At 35.9% G+C, this 24,233-nt stretch overlaps 1 long non-coding RNA gene across 2 annotated transcripts in view; it reads right to left on the reverse strand.

Annotated features, from left to right (window-relative positions):
- LOC140596345 (uncharacterized) overlaps positions 1-7,469 on the reverse strand; it is a 91,153-nt gene extending 83,684 nt beyond the window's left edge. For both annotated transcript variants that reach the window (XR_011998374.1, XR_011998373.1), the window contains exon 1: positions 7,400-7,469. This is a non-coding gene — a long non-coding RNA (uncharacterized lncRNA). The remainder of the gene's footprint in view (positions 1-7,399) is intronic.
- Between the last annotated feature and the right edge of the window lie 16,764 nt (positions 7,470-24,233).

The raw sequence follows: 24,233 nt of genomic DNA on the forward strand, positions 1-24,233 counted from the left end.
TCACCGCAGGGAGCCTGCTTCTCCCTCTGCCTATGTCTCTGCCTCTCTCTGTGTCTCTCATGAATAAATAAAACCTTAAAAAAAAAAGAAAATTTCAAACTTTTGTTTGTTATACAGAGAGTTATATGATTGGTGCATCATTGAGCACAGTCCCCAAATCTAGAACATCTCTACTGTAACTAAGTGCTTAAAAAATAAATAATAAGACAAGCACACTGCTGAATGATGAAGGCATACATAAACATCATATTTTTTCTCAATTAAAAAAGCATAAATAAGAATTAATGTAGAAGAAGCACGTAATTTAAATTTATATAGAATCCTAGAAGAGAGGATTTCCTGAAATCTGGTGCCCGAGGAAAGCTTCATACAAGACAGTGGGCTCCAGGATAAAAAGTAGGATTAGAAGGGCATGCCAGCAAGAGAGAAGCATCAGTGAAACAAGGAGAAGGTAGATGTCACTTCTTCATATTTGAACTGAAAAATTTTCAGGCCTGTGCCTCTCAGATTTTTATGGAAACGTGAGTCAAGTGAGCATCTGGTTAATGTGCAGACTTGAATCAGTCAGTCTGGGATGTGATCTGAGATTTTGCATATGGAACGAATTCCCATGAAAGGCTGATGCTGTTGGTCCAAGAACCACAACTGGTTTAGGCAAGGCTGATTCCATCGAGCTTCAAAGTAAATGTTTTGAGCCATGTGCACATTTACTGAAGCAATGGTACTATGTAGGAAAATGATTCAGCGGAAGCCTGTTTCTCCTGGGTTCTCCAACTTCCCAGTTGTTTGTATTAAAGTTCTCTAACATTCAGGGAGCTGGTTCCACTTAAGTCCTAAATTCTCTGTATTACACTGATGCTTTCCTTTGCCATACCCCTCACTTTTCAGAACGTGATTCAGTCTACAGCCTTGTTTACTTTATAAACATTATTTTCCCTCTACTTACTAGAATACGCATTCTCCTCAGCTTCCAATGTTGCTTCTATTTTCACTGAGCGGGACACTTTGCCTTGATGATTAAAAAGGTTTTGCCCCAGATATATATATTTAACAAATGTATATGTTGCCCATAATCCAGAACTGAAAATACATGATCCAATGTAAGTGACAGATAGTCACTTAGTTTCATGTTCAACATCGTTGAGGGTGGATATCTGTCAATATGAGGATCTACCCATTGACTTTACCAGTTATGTCTTTGTGCATAAGAAAATGATTAGGGGGCAGCCCTGGTGGCCCAGCTGTTTAGCGCCGACTTCAGCCCAGGGCATGATCCTGGAGACCCTGGATGGAGTCCCACGTCAGGCTCCTTGCATGAAGCCTGCTTCTCCTTCTGCCTGTGTCTCTGTGCCTCTCTCTCTATCTCTCTCTCTCTCTCTGTGTGTCTCTCATGAATGGATAAATAAAATCTTTGAAAAAAAAAGCAAAAAGATTTTTAAAATGATTAGTAAATGCTATTATCTAAATATTAGTAAATATTTTTAAAATATTTAAAATGCAGATTTAGTTGGCTTATCTTCAAATATTTATATTTAGTACCTCTGGTGTTGGACTGAAGAAATCATATTTTTAATGAACACCTGGGTCAGCATGACTTCATATAAACCCCTACCAAGGAGTTACCTCTCCCTTTTGATATCAGGACATCTGCACAGGTGATGAGCATAAATGGAAACATCTGACAAACCCTCTACCAGTGGTGATTCTTGAAAATGAGATGTTATCAATGTGAATCAATTGGAAGAACTATAACTGAGATTTATTTCAATGATTTGACCATAAACTGGATGAGTTATTTTGTTATTAACAAATAAAGAAAGAAATTGCCCTTCAAATTGGGTTCATTTTGGACTGTAAGGTAGAATGGCATTCAACTAAATGCCTGATCTTTAGATGAAAGATAATTTTTCCCCAAAAGAGATTGGAAAAAAGTTATGTTAATTTCACATGTTCAGCAAGGGATAATGCTAATATGTCAAAATGTCTTTGGAATAGGAAAGTAACTAATATGTGCACTAGAAATATTGCAAATAAGAGATGATTGCTACTGGGAATTTGCAGGAAACTGAATCTTGAATAGTTCTTCCCATGCTAAAGCTGCTCTCTTAAAAAAAAAAAAATAAGAACAGAGGACAGGGCTTCCATGAGGTATTATACTAAATTAAACTAATTAATCATTAATTTTAGACACACAGATCTAAGATAAATGTCTTATTAGAGTAGTATCAGACATGGCAACTTCACATGACTGTGTATCAATCACCAATTGCTCTGTAAATGGTCATTACCCAACTTAATGACCATTTACTCAATTTAAAATTATAATTAAGAATTTTCAAATATAGTTAATCTACAAATACATTTTATACACTATTATATCCAGTGATAAATTTCACGTTTAAAAAATATTAACCATTCATGTATGAGAAATAAATTAATGTCTTTATTCTGAGTACAGTGAAGAACTACATAAATAACTAATATGAGGTTTACATAAAAAATAGCATTTTTCTCCTTCTAAGTCCATTTTAGGGCTTTTATTGTGTTGATTCTACAGATCAATAGTGTACAAATTCCAAAGTGATAATGAAACATATTTCATAATCCAGTTAACTAAAAGATGAGAAATCTAATGATGGGTTTGTTCATTTATTTATTTGCAGAATTTTAGAAAAAGAATATTTTAAAATAATTTAAAAATTGCTACTATGGTGAATATGACATAAAGGAGATACATATGACATTTAGCCACTTGTTTTGACATTGAAAATGCTTAATAACTACAAAAATCAATCCCCTTTTTGAATTTAAACACTCTCAGAATAGTTCATTTATTTATACTGTAAACTTGAGAAAATTACTGTCATTGTGAGGTAATGGGACTTTCCAGAGAGGTGATCACCAACGAAAGAATGGCTTGGTGGGTTTCAAGAATAATAAGTCAGAAAAGCAGGATAGCAAAACAACTGGAAAGAAGAATAATAATACTAGTAGCTGAATGCATTGTCATAACTATGTCTAGCATAGCTATGTAGAATGATCCATTCTCCAAATATAATTCTTCATCGATTTCCCAACAACCCTATTACTATCTCATTTCGCAGATAGAAAAACTGGAGGCTAAAAACATTACATAACCTTTCCAATTTAACTGTTAATCTGTGAGAGGACCAGGTGTCAATTCCAGATTTATCTGATATGAAAGTGCATGTTCTTAATTACTATGAGGAATTAGAAGAAGTTTGTGCATTTCAATTACTCTTGATTATCCCTTAAATCTCTAATAAAAACACGACAAATTGGGATCAAAATAGCATTCTTCAATACTTAACAGCCAGGCAGTTTTTCCTTGGTATGGGATTAAACCATTATTTCTTTTGTGATGGGTTTCTTATTGGTCATTACCTTAGATTAGATGATAGATAAATGATAGATAAATAAATAGATATTTAAATAGTAGAATCTGTATAGCAAGATGTTCACATTCTGGAAGGCAAATAAATGCAAACTGAGGCAAACTACAGGAATCACAAATGTACATCTTCCGTTTCATGCTCACTCTGGGACTAAATGTTCATTAGGTGCTTTATTAGAAGAACTCATAATCACTAAGTAGTTTCTCTCTCTTCCCTATACTCCCCAAATTCATTTGTTCCTTTGGCACAAATTTTTTGCACATATGAAGCATTTCTACTGAATGCTTTATTGGAAGCACAATATAAAGCACTAACAATAAAAGCATGGGAGAATTTCCCGCTGAGGCAAAAATCAAATTTGCCCAGTATTCGTGAAAAGTTCAACAATGTACTAATCACCTTCTATATTCTAAGTGTCCTAGGTATTGGTGATGTAGTCAGATGGTCACTATTTTAAGAGAAACTTAGTTCAATTGTTAGCCAGGTGGAAAAATAACTTCATGCAGGGTTCTAGGCATAAAAAAAAAAAATGATCTCCTAATCCAGATGAGGGAAATGTATAATCTCCTTGCACTGAGTCTCCATATGAAAAGTTGCATTTCAGGAGACAAAAGGCGAGATGCATGCACTTTCTGTTAGGACAAGGATGGTCCTGAAATTCAGGTACTTCAAGGTTATACTGACTGCCCCTTAGAATGGGATATAGGTTGAAGCTGTGGATAGTGAGGATATGTGAGAGATAGTGATTCTGATTAAATAAATGATTAAAAATGTTGCTAAGATGAAGTATATAATATATTTTAAAGTGCTACACTTACCTTCTAGGGCTTCTGGATTGGTGAACACATTGAAACACTGAGAGAGTGATGTACACAGAACATGGAGACTTACAGCTCTCGATCCCCCCATATTTGCCCTATACATCCCTGCCCTTTGACTATTCTTAAATTGTGTCCCTTACAATAGACCAGTAAAGGTAAATTAAAAAACAAAACAAAACAAAAAACAAAAAACAAAACTTTCTGTGTTACAATTGTGTGAAAGTACTGTTTATTGAATGTATTTGATCAGAAAATATCGGTATCAGTACAGACTCAGTCTGCATGCACAAGCAGCAATAACTGTTTATTGACATTTTTTTCCCTACATTTATTTGACCACATGTGTCATTGCCTGACTTGCAGCAGAGTATCATGATGCTTGGGAATGATTTAGAGTTTTATCCATTTCAGAAGAGATCATCTTTCCAAACACCACAAAGAATGCCATTATCTTAATAAAATTCCCATTAGAAGGTTCAGGTTCATTGGGATGATAAAGTGGCAACAAGATTAGCATTTCAAGGAGAAGCATTACATTTTCATGACAACCATGCTCCCATGTGTTTCAAAAGAATGGAAGGTGGTCCCCAAACAAGGGACTGTTAGACAGGAGCCAGGCTTTCAATTTGACTGATTGGATATGCTAATTTTCTGCCTATTTTTGGATGGGATATTTTAAAGTAAAGTTCTGCGACTATAAAGTTCTACGACTATAAGTTCTCTTATAGTCGTAGAATTTAAGAGTAAACTTCCTTTTATATATGGCATTGGTCTCCTACACGAGAACTTTCTGTTTTATCATGTGGGTGGTAAACACTCTCTCCTAGGACATTAGCTATTGTACAGAGGCAATTCACTGCTGAATAACTTAGTCTCAAAGAGTGTAGTTCTAGCCCTGACAAGTAGGGTAAAAAAGAAAAATAAAAAATAGTGGTAGAAAGCCTTCTATTTATTAAGGTATCAACAGGAGGAAAGTCTTGGCAAAGAAAAGCAAAATTTCCAAAAAATATGCTACAAGCACAAAAGGCTAGTTAAGCTAAACCATAAAATTGCCTCTGGGGGTCCTTACCAGGAAAACAAATGGAAAAACAGATTGCTTTTTAGCAGAAAGTACATAATTTATTGAATTACTTAGCTGTCTTTGTTCTTTGAATTACTTAGCTGTCTTTGTTCTATTTGAATAATATCAAACTAGGCAATTTATTTATTTATTTATTTATTTATTTATTTATTTATTATGTTTAATGGTGAAGTTTTAGCCATGTTTCGGCCTCCTTTCTTGTTTCTTTGCTTCCTCTACTCCCTCTAACCAAATTTTCCTTGTAGCTGAAATGGCAGTACTTTTCTGCCAAAAATTTAGCCAGTGGGCACCACTGCAGACTTAAGAAGCCTTCTAATTCCAAGGCTAATTAAGAATGCAGTCAGTGATCAGTTTCATTCCTCCCAGAAGTGCCAACTTCCATCTCCTCTGAGGACAAAATTGTACAGATAGAATAATCTCATCTCCCAATGCCTTTACAGATTCATGAGGCAGCCCTTCCTTATCTAGAGCAGTGCTAGCAAATAGAAATACAATGCCAGCCACATAGGAAATTGAAAATTTTCTACTTGTCACAGACAAAGCAAGAAGGCATAGGTGACATTAAAATTAATATATATTTTGTTTAACCCACTATATCCAAAATATCATTTCGACAGGCAATCATTATATAAAAATTACTAATGAGATGCTTTCCAGTCTTTTTTTCTTCTTTTAACTAACTCTTGCAACACATCCCAATTCAGACTAGTCACATTTCAAGTACTAGACAGCTTCATGTGGCTAAAGGCTACTATACTACATAACAGGTTCAGAGGACTGAGTATTTTCGAAGAGTGTTGACATGAATTTAACAAATGCATAAAATCCCATGTCTTGAGATTGTGTTCCACAAAGGCATAGAATGTAAAATAAAACAGCATGTATGTCAGATATATTATATTTGCACACCTGTATTTATAGAGATACATACTCTCTCCAAAAGGTGATGGTATAACTTACTTCAATAAGAGAAACAAAACAAGAGAGTAAATCAAACAAAAAACTAAATCCAAAATGTCCTTCATTTAAAAAATATTCCTTATAAAGCAACAAGTGGTACAGTGTATGATATTATGAAGATTCGACTTTCTCTCAGAATACGTTAATTATCGATGAATTGTAAATGACGTATTTTTAAGTTAATGATTACAAGGCTGTGTGTACTACTATTAAAAAAAAAAAAAAAAAAAGTCCTCCCTAACCTTAAATCTTTATTCTCAACCTCTCTGGACTCTAACTCTTTTGCCACCACCACCTGTGTTATTTCTGTTTTTTTTGCAAGCAACAGTGTGGGCCCAGAAGATAAGGAAGACAAATTTGTAATTAAATCTTCTGTGAAATGGATAGCTACATCTGTGACAGAGAGAGACAGAGAGAGGAAAAGAAAAAATGTGCAGAGTTGTTCATGGTAGTCAAAATAGATATTTTGTTTGCATTGGAATTCTCTGGTAATTGCTTTTTAAATGCTTGTAATTGTTTTAAAGGGGCTCAGCCACTCACTCAGAGAGAGTCTTTAATAAGTGCACAGTATGCAAGAAGCCTCAGAGAACCTCCCAGAACTAGCTTTAAGACATGCTTTTATAACATAAATTCGAAGGCCGTTCCTGTAAGACTCTGAAACAACTAATCTGTCACTCCCACTGACCAGTCAAGTCAGCGAGGGGGAAAAGTCAGTTAAATTGATTGTTTGACTGAATGGAGTGAACATTCATGGGCGTAATTATGGCTTCAGCTGGAATGTGACTGACAGTATTCACAGGACAGATGTGATAAGTAAAGTGGAAAAAAGAATCAATTAGATGGATGATTCGGATGCATAAATGCTTTTATCTCAACTATTTGGATAACTGGGTTAGCGCTCTTAGTTTTGTACATGAAGACCCAGCCTCCTGTTAAGGGTGGGGGAGAAGGTAGTCAGGGAGCCATGACCTTGAGTGGAATGGGAACCAAAAGTCAATAAAAAGAGCAGAAATGAAAATGCATCAGCACAGAGAGTAAACAGCAAAGCAGAATAGACCAGAAGAGCTTAAATTGAAGGAAAGGTCGATAGGACTGAGGTGATTGGTAGAAAAATAACAAACCTGTTCTTGCAAATTTTCTCGGCCTGATTTCTCTTGCTCTTGCTGTTTCCTTTTTAATCTCGACTGTCCAGAAGGATGTACAAGGCACACAATTCAGTTAGAACCTTCAAACCAACAATTTATACTAGCATGACTAATGTTTATCAAGGTTTTAGTTTTATTTCGATAAGCTCTGTCTGTTAAGGACAATTTCAGAGAGTTATTCAATAAATGTTAATAGATAGATATTCTTCTACTTATCTACTGTTCTCCTCAGTGTCAAGTCATTTCAGGGGGGCGGGGAGGAGTCAGTTAAATTGATGTTCAGTGAACATTCATGGGTGGCGTAATTATGGTAATTATTTATTGTATAATCAAACAGCCACTTCAGAGACACTTTATTTAAAAGAAAAGAGGAGAAGTCCTCTCTAAATCAACTGATTCTCAGTTTGAATCGCTTTTTCAAAATATGACTTTGGGGAACCATGTGCCTAACACCACCCCTCAAACCCTAACTTCCCTCTTATAAATTCTATTCTTCAGTTAATATATGGTTAAATATAATCAAACTTAGTTTGTTGTTAATTTTATCACCTTAATAAGTGAATTTAGGTTGCAAATCTCATTCTACCACTAACTAGTTGTGTGACCTTGGGTAGATTTTTTTTTTTTCAATCTTTGTATACCTCAATTGCTTTATTTGTAAAATGGAAGAAATATCCACCAATATAAAGTTGGTATGAGGATCAAGTGATATTCAATAAAGAACAGTTATAATTGTGTGGCTATTTACTACTTTTCAATACTAACATGAAATGTATTACTCTCTCCAGTTCTATGATTGTGTATTATGTGTCCCATCTTTCCTACACGTAAGCCTGCATAGGGCAGAGACTACCTCTTGATGGTCTGTGCTCTGTGCATTGTTCCTAGTATAATTGCATTACATAAATGTCCCCTTTGCCTAGAATTGCTTTCCTCTGCTTTGCTTGTTAAAAACTCCTTTTCGCATTCAAAAAATCACCTTTAGCTCTATTTCTAGTCTTTTGGTTCCCTCAGCAACCAAGGCACTCTCCACAGCATGCCTCTACTTCACCTTGTCTATGCCCCTTTTGAATCCATCAGCCCACATGTTTTATCCCACAGAGCATGCACTGAGTCTTTTAAAGTTGTTTTAAAATATTAGAGTGTAGTTAATAGCTAACAGTTACATAGTACTTCTAAGTACCAGGTATTGTTCTAACTTCTTAATATATATTCAATTATTTACTAATATAATCCTGTGCTGGCAGTTTTATTACACTCCCCATTTTAAAGGTGATAAAACTGAGGATCGGAAAATTTAGGTAACCTGTCCACAACCATGCTGTGAGTGATGGAGCTCCTTTCTGTAGTTTGGATCAGGGGTCCTTGTTTCTCATATTCTCAATCTAATGTGTTTCTATTTTTTAATGTGTTTTTATAATAGATAATGGTTGAGGCAGTTAGTTAAAACAAGGAGTTATGTACAACCAGCTGAAGAAAACTCTGCCCCGATATAATGAGAAAATCCAGTAAGATATGCTCCATATGTGGTTGCAGTAAGCTTTAAAATATTCTCAATATGTGGTTGAAGCGGGAGTTAAAGACTCAACATTTGTCATTGTGCCTTGACAAACTTGTTCTGGCCTATCTAGGAGGCCATCATTATTTCTCTGCTGCTTACCAAAATTGGATCAGACAAATGGAGTAGCTCAAGAATGTCAAGTTAAGGGGAGCCAGAAGCCAACAGTGATACATCGGAGGAAGTCTGACTTCTTTCATAATATTGGTCTGAATCTCCAGTGATTTCTGATGTAAAAATGTGTGCACACATGCATATGTTTTATGATGCAAAAGTTCTTCTGTTCTGCCTGAATACATAAAAGAAGAATAATTTTGTCAGGGTCTATTAATCAATTAATGTGTTTTGTGGCCCTAAAGAAGTTTACAGTATACCTAGGGAGAGAAGACTAAACCATATGAATCAATGGGAAAACAAACTAAACCTACAGCTCACTTATAGAGTCTGATTACAAACACAAAAGATCAGAGAAGAGAAGAGTCCTCACAGAGGAACGAGTCTTAAACTGTTCTGTAAGGATATGTCATGTTGGGTCAGGGGGAGAGGAGGGGAAGAAGGAAATAAGTGGCAAGGTTGCTTGACAGGTTTCAGAAAGGAAGCAAAAGCACTCAGAAGGCAGAAATCTGTATTTGAGGGCTACAGGTATTTGAGTCTGTGTTTGACAGTTAGTCAGTAGCCAGACTGTTTTCAGGACATATTTCACAAATGTTTCTCAGAGAGAGTTGCAAAAAGGTTGTCTATCACCGTTGACACTAATTATAATAACAATTCTTCTTAAGGCTGGTATTTTGAACCTAGTCACTACATACATATTTTACTTCCATCATTTTGAAACGCTACCACATTTTCTTTCTCTTAAACTAAGATTTTTCTTTTTTTTTAAGTAGGTAGTAAATGAGCACAGATGGTGCAGGCAGGTTCCTTGGTGCTTGTTAACTCTATGGCGATCCCTCAGCCTTCTCACAATCCTAGCAGAGAAGGAAGAGGAGGAAGCAGTTGATCAATAGTGACATAGCTTTACAGAGAGCTAAATAAGGAAAAAATGGACTCAAATTGTACTAAGATATTTGTGTAGACACGCAAAAGAATTTCTTCATGGCCTATGAGAATTAGTCACTAAAATAGGTTATCAGTACAGCTAGCAGAATCTCTATTCTGGAAAAATCGGCCCACATTGAAGAGACCACATGCTCTAAAGAGCTGGTTCCTGACTCACCTGCCTCAGATGATAGACGTCTTAGAAGCCAAGCTTCTGTGATATGACTAGATTTGGCACTTTGGCCAGAGAATGTGTCCCTTTGTACCTATTATAGGTTCTCACATATTCTGATTTTTGAGTGGCAAGAGAGGTCGCTGATTGTTTCTTTTGAAACAAAGCTAATCCTCATATAAATATATCAGTAGATATAAATCTAATGATGCCTTTTAATGTACAGATAAAAATTCATAACATAATAAACATAAAGTCACTTAAATCATGTGTCATAAAGCATAATTTCTAAGACTTTGGTCTTTGCTTTATGCTTGACTTGATTGGATAAGTATTTAACACCTACGAAGCTCTCAGGCTGAGAAAAGACTGGTTGATTAATAAAATACGACACAGATCCAGCTTTAAGGAATATTTTAGATAGATCCACATGATGCTGAAAGATGTGAAGATCAAAGTGTTTAAATGTAAATAATTTTCAATGGATTCAACCTAATACAACCTAACAAAAGGGAAATAAGATAAACACACCCAGAACAGTTAAATCGTGAGAGAAGAGTTTGAGAGAGCACAAGAGTAAGCGTTGTGTTTAGTATTGGAGACAAGACTTCTCAGAAGTTCAGAGAAGAAAATTATCAACGTGGCCTGTAGCAGTCTGGGTAAGAAATGCTCATTGATTTGGTTCCATGTTTGGCTCAATTTTGGCTCAGACTGTTTTGGCAGTTCTGTTGAACTGATTTGTTCTGTTGGACAAATCTCTTTCCTTTTTGGAGCCTGTCTCTTCCCACTCAAGGTTTATCTAGATTCCAAAGTGAGTAATAACATGACACTTGATTCAGTGAATCCTTCAATAAAATATTTTCATGGCAGACACTTGTGCTAAATACCTGGGGGAATATATGCAAAGCAGGTCTGCTCTCTGCCCTTGAAGAGCTTACAATTCTGTCCATTAAGTAAGACTGACTACATGGAAAAAAGTAAAGCGGCATATAAATACTATTGAGCAGTGTGATTCAGAGAGTGACACTAGAGTTTACTGAGGAGAGAAATCACTGGGGACTAATGTGCTCAGTGAAGGCTTCGCCGAAGTCTGACCTATCTGAGTCTTGAAGAATGTACATACTGATAATTGATAAAGTATGGGCAGCGTGCACTTGATAACTGCATGACCACAGATGTGATGGTAAAACTTTTCTTGAAATCGGCTGCACATTTTCAAACTCTAGTTCTGAAAAAGGTCGGTGTAGTTATGCCATTTTTCCTATGCAAATTCCCATTCAATATTCATTTATCCAGCAGTGCTGCAATAAAATTCAGTCTAAGTTCGGTCACACTTTTTAGTGAACTTAATTTTTTACAGTACTGTGTGACCATAAAAGTTCAGGTTCCAGAGAATTAGCCTTTGATGGTATTTTAAAAAGCAATTGTATAGGATTTTGAATAAAGGTTTGTAGTCAGTAATGAAGGAGAAGAAGTACAGTAGAGACTATCAAAAACCGGTTATGAAGTTGCAAAGGAAAATTTGAAACTGATTAGATCAAGGGTCATGCATCTACTGGTATATATTCAGGGCTCAAGGTTGATACTAAGGAGCGGGATAAATTGTCAGCAACTATTATTTCAAAAGGATTGCATAATGACCTATGTCGCACCGAGGTTAGTCAGGACTCCACTGAGATTTGAATATCCTATTGCATGATGAAACAATCCCCGTTTTTTTTTTTTTTTTTTTAAGCTATCAAATCAAAAAGAAATTCAAAAATCAGAAAGTTGGTAAGTGAGAGGTGAGACCACGTCCTCTAGCGAGGCAAGTCAGAAATCCCATTCGATGCAGGTCATGTTGCCCAAGTGAAGACCGTGGCCCAGACAGTGAGAGGGACCCATCAGAGGTGGGCATCAGACCGTGCCCATCAGAGACGCAGTCTGTGTCGTGAAGCATACTTCCCTTCATTATTTGGTTATTCAAACCCATTCCAGTTAATTTTCAATAAATCAAAATTAGAATTCTTCAAAATACACTGTATATGTAGAGATGTGGAATCCCTGTACCTTTGGGGATGTAAGCAATAAATACATATCCCAGATTGCAGTAATTTGACAAAGTTCTCAATCCTTCCATCTGCAAACAAAAAGAATATTTTCTAAGAATGCTTCTTTAATTGTTACCAGCCACAAGCCTATTTATTGGATGCTGATAATATTAGGATAATTATTTTTTATTAATAGTCATGTTTGTAATGTGTATCCCTACCACTCCAGTGCACTGATCAATTCTCCACATAGACCTGCGATCAGAGGATATATTACACTCGGGCCTTCTCTTCTCAGAATATAGGCTGAATTCCTGATTCTTGAATGCATTCATTCACTGATTCGATTTACCTTCTTTGATGGTTCACCCTATACTCGGCACACTGCCATTTTTAAAAATGTTGGGTCACTCGAGTCAGAACCTTTACAGCACTATTTCAACGAAGTGATTTCGCAGAATAAATTTGTTTGCTGCTATCTACCGGAGAGTGTTTGCCAGTCATATCAGTGCTTATCAAGTCAGTGCCTAAACTTTCCTATCAGTGCACCAACATCTGATGGCAGGTAATGACGTGATGACCTTTTCCGGCTAAGATTTCCTGAGGCTCCTTGCTGAAATAAACTGTAGCCTTGAATACACCTTTCCTTTAGGCAAAAGGAAACATAGAAATAGATTTAAGTCTTTGGAGGCACGAAAGAGAAATAACTTGAAAATAGAGGTCAAAGAACTGATGAAATATCATGAGAAATACCTGACAGGATAGCCAAAGATGAAGGCGACTTGTGATTCTTTAAGCCCTGACCCTCAGTTGGGTAGATCCTTGAGGTTTGGGGTATCTCTAACATAGCAATTAAAAAGTTGAGGCACTCTTTTCCAAACAATGTCTCTCACGAGATTTTATTGCAAAAATGAAAATTAGAATTGCACACTGTTACTATACTGAGCAATTGCTCAAATTCTCTGCACACACTAAAAGGGAAGATGTAGTGTTAATTATGGGCTCTGTGCATTCTACAGAGATTTACGACTAAATGGTAGTGCTCAAAATTTAGAAGGCCTCAGAATCAAAGGACTTGATCAAAGGCAGGTTTCTGAATTCCACTCCAAGATTCTCTGATTCAGTAGGGGTGGGGCAAACCAAATTTGACAATCTAACAAGGTCATAGGTGATATTGGTGCTGCTGGTTCTGGGACAACACTTTGAGAACTAGTGGAGGACAGTGATAAATAGATTTCATTAAAAATCAATTTGGAAAGATAGGAAAGATGACTCGTTCTGAAGCTGAAAAACCCTGGACTAGATTTCTAGTTTCATGTTTCAAAGACCCTCCTGGCCTCAAAGAGCTAAAATTACCTCACTGCAAATTAAGATTGTAGTACCTAACATCGATTAGGTTAGGATTAATAACCTGACCTGTATCAAGTGCTTAATATGTAGTAGTTATGATTACCATTGGTGGTTGTGATGATACGTTTTTTATATAACACCTATGCATTAATCAGTTTTGAAGATAGATGGTAAGAGTAAATGGATAACAACTGTGCCCTTTGCTATAGTAGTCGAGCAGCAGAGCAGTGGCCCTACACTGGCGTTTCCTGCCCTCCCTACCACAGGCTGTTGCCTCTTATATTTTTGTAATCTTCCAACGCTGCCAATCTGGAGGACCATCCTGGTCACAAGGAAATTTGTTCTCTTCTTGCTTTTACTACAAGTTGAGGTCTGAGGTCCATTATATTTTTAATAACAAACTTCTCCTTTCACCCCAGACTCCCGGATCCTTAGTCATCACATACACACTTATTCCCATAAGGCTCTGAATATAATCTACAATGACCCGTGTCCTATTAACTCCTCTCCTCCCAAACCCTTACCACCATATGGTGCCAGATTCAGGGTCTGCGATCAACAGACTTCTCCATCCTTAAACTAGTTATTGGGGACATGTCCTGAGGTTCCAGGTCCTTCACTTTTTGCACCCACTTATGCACCTCACTTTAGCACCTTAGGCTAACAGGTTTTATACGCCCAGTCATTACACCTAAATAAATTCTCCCTTTTTCACAAATTGTAGTTCCTTTTCAACATGTCATCAGATTTTACGTGTTCTCTTTGTTGTTATGTCCATCTTCTCTCCCTAATTCACTCAGATAGACATCCTCTTCCCCACACAATCATGTCATCAGTTTTAGAAACTTCAACATCAAGCAGATGATCTAAAAAGTAGAAATTCTCTTGACCTCCTTAGAAATAAAGATTATTCCCTCCACCACAACCTAGCCATCTGCTCACAGGATTGCAACCTGGATCTTGTCATCATCGTCAACAATGGCACTGCATGCAGAGAGGGTTTTTTCTTTTTTTTTTTTTTTTCCAAGTATAAACTATCCTCTGATCATCCCTTCTCTTCTGTTCTCTATATTCACTCTTTCTTCTATCTAGCGCCGAAGTTCTCTAAAAATAGATTTTATAAAAAGTGCTAAAGCTTTCTGAAGATAGAGCCTGTTTTGTAAATGTTCTCTGGAGCATCTGTGGCAGGAATTTTCAGAGGAAAAAAAGCTCAATTAACATGCAATGACCTGACTTTACACAACCCTTCTCAGTATTTGATAGAAGACCATTGAAAGCCAGAAAACTTGTTTATCTTTTCCACTACAGAAATCAAGAAATTAGATAGTTTTGTTTTTGGCTCCTTGTCTCTGTAAAAAGAAGCCAGACAATTTTAGAATTTCTAGGAGAAAACAAACAAGATAAATATCATCAACTAATTTTCTCTCCCCATCTCCCTACCCCACCTCACCCCTCCACACAATGACAGGCCTTTCCGGAGTTGGGCCAGGAATATCCATCACATAGTGACCTGTAGAGAAATGAAAAGAAAATATAAAACTCTTGAATCTCCACAACTTGCTTTTATAGACAAACTTGAGTGATGGATGTGGTGGGCATCTCTTCCTCATGGGCGTGATGGGCATGTGTCAACTCAGCAGATAGCTCTTTAAAGTGTATAATTCTTTAATCTCAGTGACTGAATTGATCCAATTCCAGACATGGAAATGAGTTTCAGGGCTCGTGGAGGAAGAGGATTCTCTTCCTGCTGCTCGTGCCAAGTACAAGACTCACAGCCATGTGCCAGAACATGTGGCCACAAAGATTTCCCAGAGGGAATTACAATGAGCTTTTCTTTGTTTCAACCATGTAGTTCAAACCACACCATATGGTAAACAGCCAAAGAAAAGCACCTCTCCTGGGGTTGAAGTGGATGGGGACTTTGGAGCAGCTCCAGAAGTGTAATAAGTGGCTGTATCATGGCCTCCCTTATTATCACCTAACCCCTTTCTACTTTTTGGCAAGACAACAAACAAGAACAAAAGATGAAGATGATAGAAAACTACCTGGAAATGACAGTTTAAGGCTGCTAACATTTTGGAGCTGTCTAGTTTCCTCAGGAAAGATTATTGAAAAGGAAAAAAAAAAGAGCTTGCTTTTTAAATATATAATACAGAGAAGGTAGATCTAGGAAGAGAGTTAAAATAGACCTCATAGAAATATCAAGGAAGACAGATGCTCGATGGTCAGATTTTATCTGTCAGATAATAGATTGTCCAGGTATATGCCAGGGATATAACCTGGAACTCTCTGCTGCTCAATAACTATCAAAGATTTCATTGGGTTGAGAGAAACAATATTTATGAAAAATTGCCTGAATGTATCACAGTCCATCCATTCTCTTAGGTCTTTTAAAACAATCTATCTTTGAATTTAGCAGAGACCAACAGCAAACTGAATACCTAGATTGCTTGGCATGTCTTCTGTACCCACCCTCCCACCTATATTACCACCACCACACTACTTGGGTGATCAGCTATTACTGAATCAGACTTTGGTGCATTGCCCTTGTCTATGTTTAAAAAAAAAAAGAAAGAAAGAAAGAAAGAAAGAAAAAACAAACCAAAAAACTTGATAAGATACAATCCAATGAAGCATAGGATAATATCTACTGTGAGGACATGGTTCACAATGCTAATATAAATATTCTTGGGAAACAAAAATATTTTTCTTAGTATCAAGAAAATTTTTCTTGTGTTGATGAACTTCATTTTTATGTTTTGGATGCTATGGATTATGCAGTGGGTTTTATTTCCCTTTTTGCACTGCCTGCTAAAAAGTTTAGAATTAACTTTGATGCCTACCTCTAACAAGCTTAACAGAGTTGCCTTCTTTATTTTAAATTTGTTATTGTTGTTGCAAATAATCTGCTTCTAGTTCAAATGAGAGTAAGAATAAATTAGTGTTTAAAATAAGATGACCTGGGGTTCCTGGGTGGCACAGTCCATTAAGCCTCTGACTCTTGGCTTCCACTCAGGTTGTAATCTCAAGGTCATAAAATTGAGCCCCACGTTGGACTCTGTGCTTAGCGCAGACTCTGCTTGAGATTCTCCCTCCCTCTTCCTTTCCCGTTGGGCCACCCCCATGCATACTCGCTGACTTGCTCTCTTTCTCTAAAATAAATAAATCTTTAAAAAAATACCATAAGTTGATCTGTTTATATTAATAAAGGAAGTGATCCAAGGGGCTATGCAATTAGATGGGACAGCCCACCATTTCCTTACTGTAAAACTTTCCCCCGTACTTTTATCATAGCATAATAGTTAAAAAAATGTACCTGGAATTGGATAGGATTTTGATTTCCAGATTCTTAATGTTTTAGTTTCTATTTTCTTGGATATGTGCCCTAATTTTTCAAAGTCTAAACTTACTTTTCTATAAAGCGATTATAAATTATGTAGATTATAAATTATAATCATACCTTCTTTATGATTAAATGAGGACTTGATGTAGTGATATTTTTAACAAATATTCAATATACCCTTTATTTACACATATTCTTACCACAGTGACTCTCTCTTCCCCTCTCTCACACACATAGTATGATGTATATATACACATATACTACAATAGTCTTATAATATATTAATATTAATATATATTAATTATATTTTAATTGATTATTAATTAATGATTAATATATATTAATTATAAGACTATTTGGATAATACAATAATATAATCAGAATGATATCTTCCTTATATTATTCTTCTTTCGAATCCTTGCTCTTTCATGAGTGAACTCTGGGTGGTATTATATGAGTTGAATCTATTCCCAACTCTTCCAGATGGAGCCCCCAAAAGAAATGGAGACTATTTATTGATGAGTAATTTTACATAAAATGTGACAAGAGAAAATTTTACAAGGAAAACATGGATTATAAAAAAAAGAAAAAGAAAAAAAAGGAAAGCATGAATTATCAGATCAGGCAATTTTGGAAAACACTATACAAAGTAAAAACAAGTCTATTTAAGAAATTTTCACAACTTTTAAATATATTAGTATATACATGAAGTCTTCAGATCAGGGATATATAATGCAGCTTTTAACTGATTTATTTTATCACAATCTTTTAATCTATTCAGAATCATTTGGGGGACTGGGTTTTGGAGAATCAAGTTTGTGAAATTCCATACTATGATAAAATTCCTCTTCTAGTGACCTCCTAAGGTACTTGAAATTCTTACTTCTTTGTGATAAATCATTGCTTGATGGAGAACAGATAAATCACACCTATGTATATCAAAATTTTCAGGCCTCAAAGTGTAATTACCAGAGCAATTTACAAGCTCCCATGTAGGAGGAAAAAAAAAAAATAACTCAGACAGGTGGAAACACAGTATGTTATCCAGTGGTAGAGGTCATGGTCAAGGGAGCAAATCCAATTGGAGGAAGAAGAATCACAGAAGGTGAGGAACAGCATGAAGGCACATTGGGCAGAAGGTGGTAGAGAAGGGAGGAGTTTGGAAAAGCAGTAGATAGAAGTGCCTTGGACAAAGTTTATGACTCTGGATAACGATATGTTATGGACAGATGTGGAAGCTATCATACCACGTGTCAGATGGTAATGGAAGGGTTAAACACCTGCGTTTAGTATTCTTTTATGAACTTTTCCACAAAAGGTGGAATAGTGGTAGTTTATCTACAGATGTTAGATAACAAGTGGAATGAGTAAAAAATACTAGTGTGTAAACAAGTGTTTCTCATTACATGCTGCACAGCGACATCACCCAGGGCACTCTGTAAAAGAACCAATGCCTGGCTCCAGTCCAAAGCAATTAAATCAGGATCTGTAGGGTTGAAGTCAGGACACTGGTAATTTTTTAAGCTACCTAGGAGAACCTAATGTACATTCAGGGTTAGAACCACTGCCTTACACAAAAGAGCACCAAGGAAATAGTGGGAAGCAGAGAAGGATAATCAATTCAAACTAGCACTTTTGCAAAGGACAATTTCTCTGTTGATAATGAACCATCTCCACTTTCTCCACTTAGGAATCCTATTTACTTTGAGACTAGTTGATGGGGTGCAGATGGAGTTTCTCCCCATACCTTTGTCATCATACTGGCATGAGTCATCTTCTCTGAAGAACCAAGCTGATTATCAAACAGCTTCAGTTTGATTTCAGATCTTGGTGCATTTTCTCTTCCCTTCTTCAGATAATGTTCAGATTTTAGCTGAGAGCACCTAAAAGAAATGACAGATCTGGGGACAGTATTTAAGTAATGGTGACTTAAGTAGGCCCATCAAGGAGGAAAAGTAACATCTGTCAAATATAAGATCCCTCTTGGAAGTGTACCTAAGGCTCTCACAAGGGCTGATTTGATGATAGTGATATATTTTAATGAGATTTCCATGACTGAGTTTCTTTGCCACTTGGAATATTGATCCTTCTCTGTAACTTTGCCTTCCTCCACTGAACTTTCTCCAGTGAAATGATTGCTTTGCTTCTTAAACAATCCAAGGGGAAAAGGAAAAAAAAAAATCCAATAGCTGAAGGCAATGCACTAGCCTGTACCATGATAACAGTCCTATTATCTGTCATCTAGATGAATTTTGATGTGCTGGGGAAGAAGGGAGAAGAAAAGCTTTTGAAAGCTATTTTTTTTTAAACCAATTGTAGTTGAGTCTTTTTTTTCCTGATAAATGAAACACAGAAAAGACATAACCATACAGAGTCCTATTACTCAAAATTTTGAATAAGAGAAAGATTCTTTCCCATTTCAAATAGTCATGAAAACTTGGAACAAGCAGAATATAATTATCAAAAGATGTTGATAAAGATGTAGATGTATCAATCTACATCACTGAAATTTTACACCAAGCCTTTTTATTCTTCTCCTGACTGAATCCTACCATGGCAAGTATTTCTCCTTGGGAAATCAAAGGAGAATTGAAACAATGTCAGGATAAATACTGTATTAGTTAAGATTAAAAACATTTTTACTTGGTATTAGTATAAATGACAATCTGGCTCCTTTGGTAATTCCTAAATAGCCATAAAGCAGAAATTCCAGTGTTTTGTTTTTCCCCATTAGAATTATTTCCACATCTCCTTCACTTATACACATGAACTCCCAAGTCTCTTGGAGGCAAAGTGTCATGTTCTTCTGTATTGGCAAGATGTGTTCAACCAAACTATTTCATTAGTACTTGTTCAGACAATAAAAACTGCATTTCTATCTAGGCTCCTCAGTTCTATTTTCTATCTTTGTATAGGCTTCATTTTATTTAATAGAATAACTGATCATTTAACTAGCTGTTATTATTGGAAAGGAATGTGTTTTTTCTATTTCTGATACCAAAAAGATAGAAGAGAGAAGTGAAAAAAAAAAAAAGAGAGAAGTGTGTCAATCCAATTGTATCCTCATCTTTCATTATAAAAGCACTAAAATTGTACAGATTTATTCAGAAATATTTACTAAGAGCCTGTTATATACTTGGTAGTAGTCTAAGTCCTGACTCCAAAGCAGTGAATTGAATGGAGTAAAAATTTCTTCCATCTTGAAACTTACATTCTGGTATTAGCTTTTTAAGTGGGAGACAAACTTAAAGGAGTTCAAGGTAGCAGGGCTTAAGAGAATTGTTAATTTTGAAAGTTGAATGTTAAAATGTTGAAAGTATTTATGATCCCTCATCAGAAATAATAATGGTATTTTTATGAATAGTCAACTCTTATGCAGTACTTGCAATGGAGCAAGAATTACTCATTAATTGAAGCTTTTTATTTAATGCTCACAAATGATTATGAATTTGCTACTTTTAAATATGATGATAAGTACCCTGCCCAAATGCACAAAACTAAGAAGTCATAAATAAAGCGAGGACCCAAAAGCCTAGAGATTAAACTCTAGATGTGTACACATTTTGCCTTCCTTGCACACAAAGATCCAAACCAAGGTATGAGCCTAAGTGTTTTAAAATTAACCCAGTATTTCAACTGCAGTGCCAAAAGTTGGCTATTTTTAACATTAGTTAAAAAAATCATTTCTTCTGAAAAATCTTATAACAGATGAGGACAAGGACATTGAAACAAAAGCCACATATCTCCCAGTTTTGAACATCGAAGCATTGTCCAATCCGTTGTCATTATTTTATGGAGTCCAATAACAAGAATGAGAGCATAAACTTTTTACACAACTTAGTATCAGATGGAGTAGACTTACTGTGTTTTCTCCATTATTCTATGTATAATCTACTTGCAGAATGAAGTGAGGGTAAAATTTTAGAATGATCCTTGATACTACATGATTCATATAGTAAGTGATGTGTGCTGGGCAGCCCTGTTGTTAGCCAATTCTAATAATTACCTCTTATTAAGTCCCATTCTGTTCTTCCAAACATTTTCCATGCTTCTTTAGCCCCCAATCTAATTTATATTATTGTTATTTTATTTAGTATTAACAGCTTCAATTAAAGTCATTTAACAGGGTGGCTCAGCAGTTCAGCACCTGCCTTCGGTGCAGGGCGTGATCCTGGAGTCCTGGGATGGAGTCCCCACATCAGGCTCCCTGTATGGAGCCTGCTTCTCCCTCTGCCTGTGTCTCTGCCTCTCTCTCTGTGCCTCTCATGAATAAATAAATAAAATCTTAAAAAATAAAGTCATTTAACATAAATTTATGCAATATCATTTTGTTTATTCTGAAAAAGTTCCTGTATTTTTAGGCATGTTATTTTGCATCCTCCTTCATATCACATTCTTTTTTCAACTCTCCCCCCTCAATGCTCACTTGCCTGTTTGCCTTCCTTCCTTCATTTCTTCCCCTCCTTTCCCCTACGTTCCTCTCCCTTCCCTTCCCTTCCTTTCCTTTCCCCTCCCCTCCCCTCCCCTCTGCTTCCCTTCCCTTCCTTTCCCTCACCTTCTCCTGATATTTTCACAGGTGTCAGTGTAGTTACTTTTACTGAACTAAGGACAGAACTTTGGTAGTTCTGCCTTCTAGAATACTTTCTTGGACTCTTAGAATCTTTCATACTAACCACATGACTCTGAATCCCTCCTGTGAAACCCTCAAGTGTTGAGGAACAGAGTTTGAGCACCACTGCATCAGACCACACTCAAATCTAATCTAATAGACTTGTGCTCTAAATCTTCATGGGAGAATCACAGCATGCAATGAATTTAAAGAGCACAGGGGCAAACTCAAGGGTTGAGTGGGAAGCCAATCCAATTACCCAGGAGAGACTACCCTAAAACAATCTCATCAACAGAAATAATTTATTTGGGTTATTCAAGCTTTCTATTTCTCTACCATGTATCATTTGCTTTTTAGAGCTAAAATTCTGCATGTTTCTTCATTAGAATGATCATTTCAAAACCAAATAAGTTCCCTCAAAAATAGCTGATCTGAAAATGGTATATGAAAACACAGCAGGGAAAGGAACTGTTTGATTTATGCTTGCCTTGTGCCCTTTATTCTGAATTTTCTGAAAACTAGCTTGCTGTATTTCCCTGCATTTTTATAGATCATTTCAGTGGACTTTCATCTACTGGTTAAACGGATCCTATCAGGTAGGTGAAGCAGAAGAGGCAACAAAAGTGAAGTCAGTCATTATTGCAAGTAGAACTTGAAACCAGGCTCTCTGTTTATTCAACTCAGTGGTTCTGACTCCAGAAGAATTGTTTCATTGGTATTTGCCTATCCCTGTGATGATGTTTGTCTTGCTCATCTCATTTGTCTGTGACCTGGACAATTTGAAAGCTAGTATTCCTATTAGAGTAGAATATAATAATGCACCATTGATGGTTCCAAATGACACTGAAAGATGAGAAAAGACAAAATATGTCATTCCTGAATGAATGAGAAGAGATAAAATACGCATTCTCAAGGAGGGGAAATTTATATGATGTATATTTTAGAAATTAGCTAAATATTTAGCATTTCAGGAGGAAGGCTTCTGTTCCTACAAATACATTTACATGAACCTCTTTACTGACTAATAGCATGTAAATTGATTATATATTTTTTCATGTTAATGATAATAATGATAGTTGCCATTTATTAGTTGCTACCTATTTATGGAGATAGATGTTAACCACCAAGACTTACAACAGCTCCAGAACTAAATATTAATATCCCTTATTTATAAGTGGAGTTTGTATTATTCTTGATGCTTTCTATTGAAGTTACTTTTTTTTCCATCTTTCTCCAATTTATCCTCCATAAGCTCTTTACTCTTTGGCCTAAGACACAAATCTGACTTCTCTATGCTGAAATATTCCTTTCTCTGATTCTATTTCACTTCCAAACTACCTTCCCCCTTTATTGCCAGTATCTTAAAACAAAAGTATTTATTTCACCACAGTTTCACCATGCACTCAGCCGACCAGTTTCCCCCAGTTCTCCTCAACTGATAAAACATGTTAGAAGTAACAAGTGGTCTTCCAGTTGATGTATTTATAACCTTAATTCATAAAAATACTGAATACCTTCTATCATGATTCTCAAGTCCGCATCCTCAAGCCACAGAAACTGTTTAGCTAGTTTCTAAATATCTCAATGCAACTATGCTGCCAGCAACACAATCTCAGCCAGAAGTGACCTCATCACCTCCTTTTCCAAAGTTCCTCCTTTACTCAATTTTGAGTAATAATTCACTTCTTAAGCTCTATCACTTCTGTGTTAGCCATGCCACTTTTTTTCACCATCTCTCTTCTGTTCCCAAAGCTGCTGAACCAGTGGTCCTGAACTGTAGTCCAGGACTATTATAATAGTTTCCTAATTGGTGTATTGACTTCTAGTCTCTTATTTTTCAATGTGCTATGATTCATATCACCATCATACTTACCTACTTAGAGAGTGAAGTTGACAATTTCCTTTATCAAATGCCTATACTGTGTGCTATTCCATAGAGAGTGAAATACAGAAGATTCAGCTTGGCATTGAAGGGTATTTTTTTTTTTTTATCAAGTCACCAAATGCTTCCCTAACCTACCTAACTTCAGTCATCTGAGTGTATAGATTATCCCTTAAATTGAACCTACTTTTCTATCTTACTGTGATTTTATTTATGTTTTTGCTTATAAGATTTTATTCCCTTAGTCCTCCTCAAATTGTTATCACACCTTTCTCATATTCCAAGACCTAGTTAAGTCTCTTCTGACATTCATACACTTTTGACCCCATCATAGTGCATACTGTGTTGAATAAAATTGAATAAATTTTTTAAAAATCATGAATATATTTGAACAGTGAAAAAGTTGGTTTTGGCAAGGTGACAAAGATCCATGCTGAGAATTGGTTGCCAATTGAACAGTTGTGATTTTAAAAGCACTTTAAGAATGACTATAGTTAATCTTTACCTAGAACTTTATATTACTCTGACGAATAACTCACCATAAATTATTTTTTCAAATGGATTAAATTTGAGACACTAATGTGGAAGTTTCAGAGAATAAAATTTAAAGATACTTCATAATATTCATACATATATATTTATATCTATAATGAGATACTCTAGTTATTTAGTTAACTAACTATAGGATAGTTGTAATCCTTAACGTATTTGAGATTAATGATAAAAATTGCCTGATTATATAACTTAATTTATGTAATGTAGAAAATGTAGAAAATAGTGTTTTCTACATTTTAGAACAGAGTTTGAGGTTTGAAAATGATAGTAGGG

This window comes from Vulpes vulpes, unplaced genomic scaffold (genome assembly GCF_048418805.1).
Source record: "Vulpes vulpes isolate BD-2025 unplaced genomic scaffold, VulVul3 Bu000000627, whole genome shotgun sequence".
Lineage (NCBI taxonomy): Eukaryota > Metazoa > Chordata > Mammalia > Carnivora > Canidae > Vulpes > Vulpes vulpes.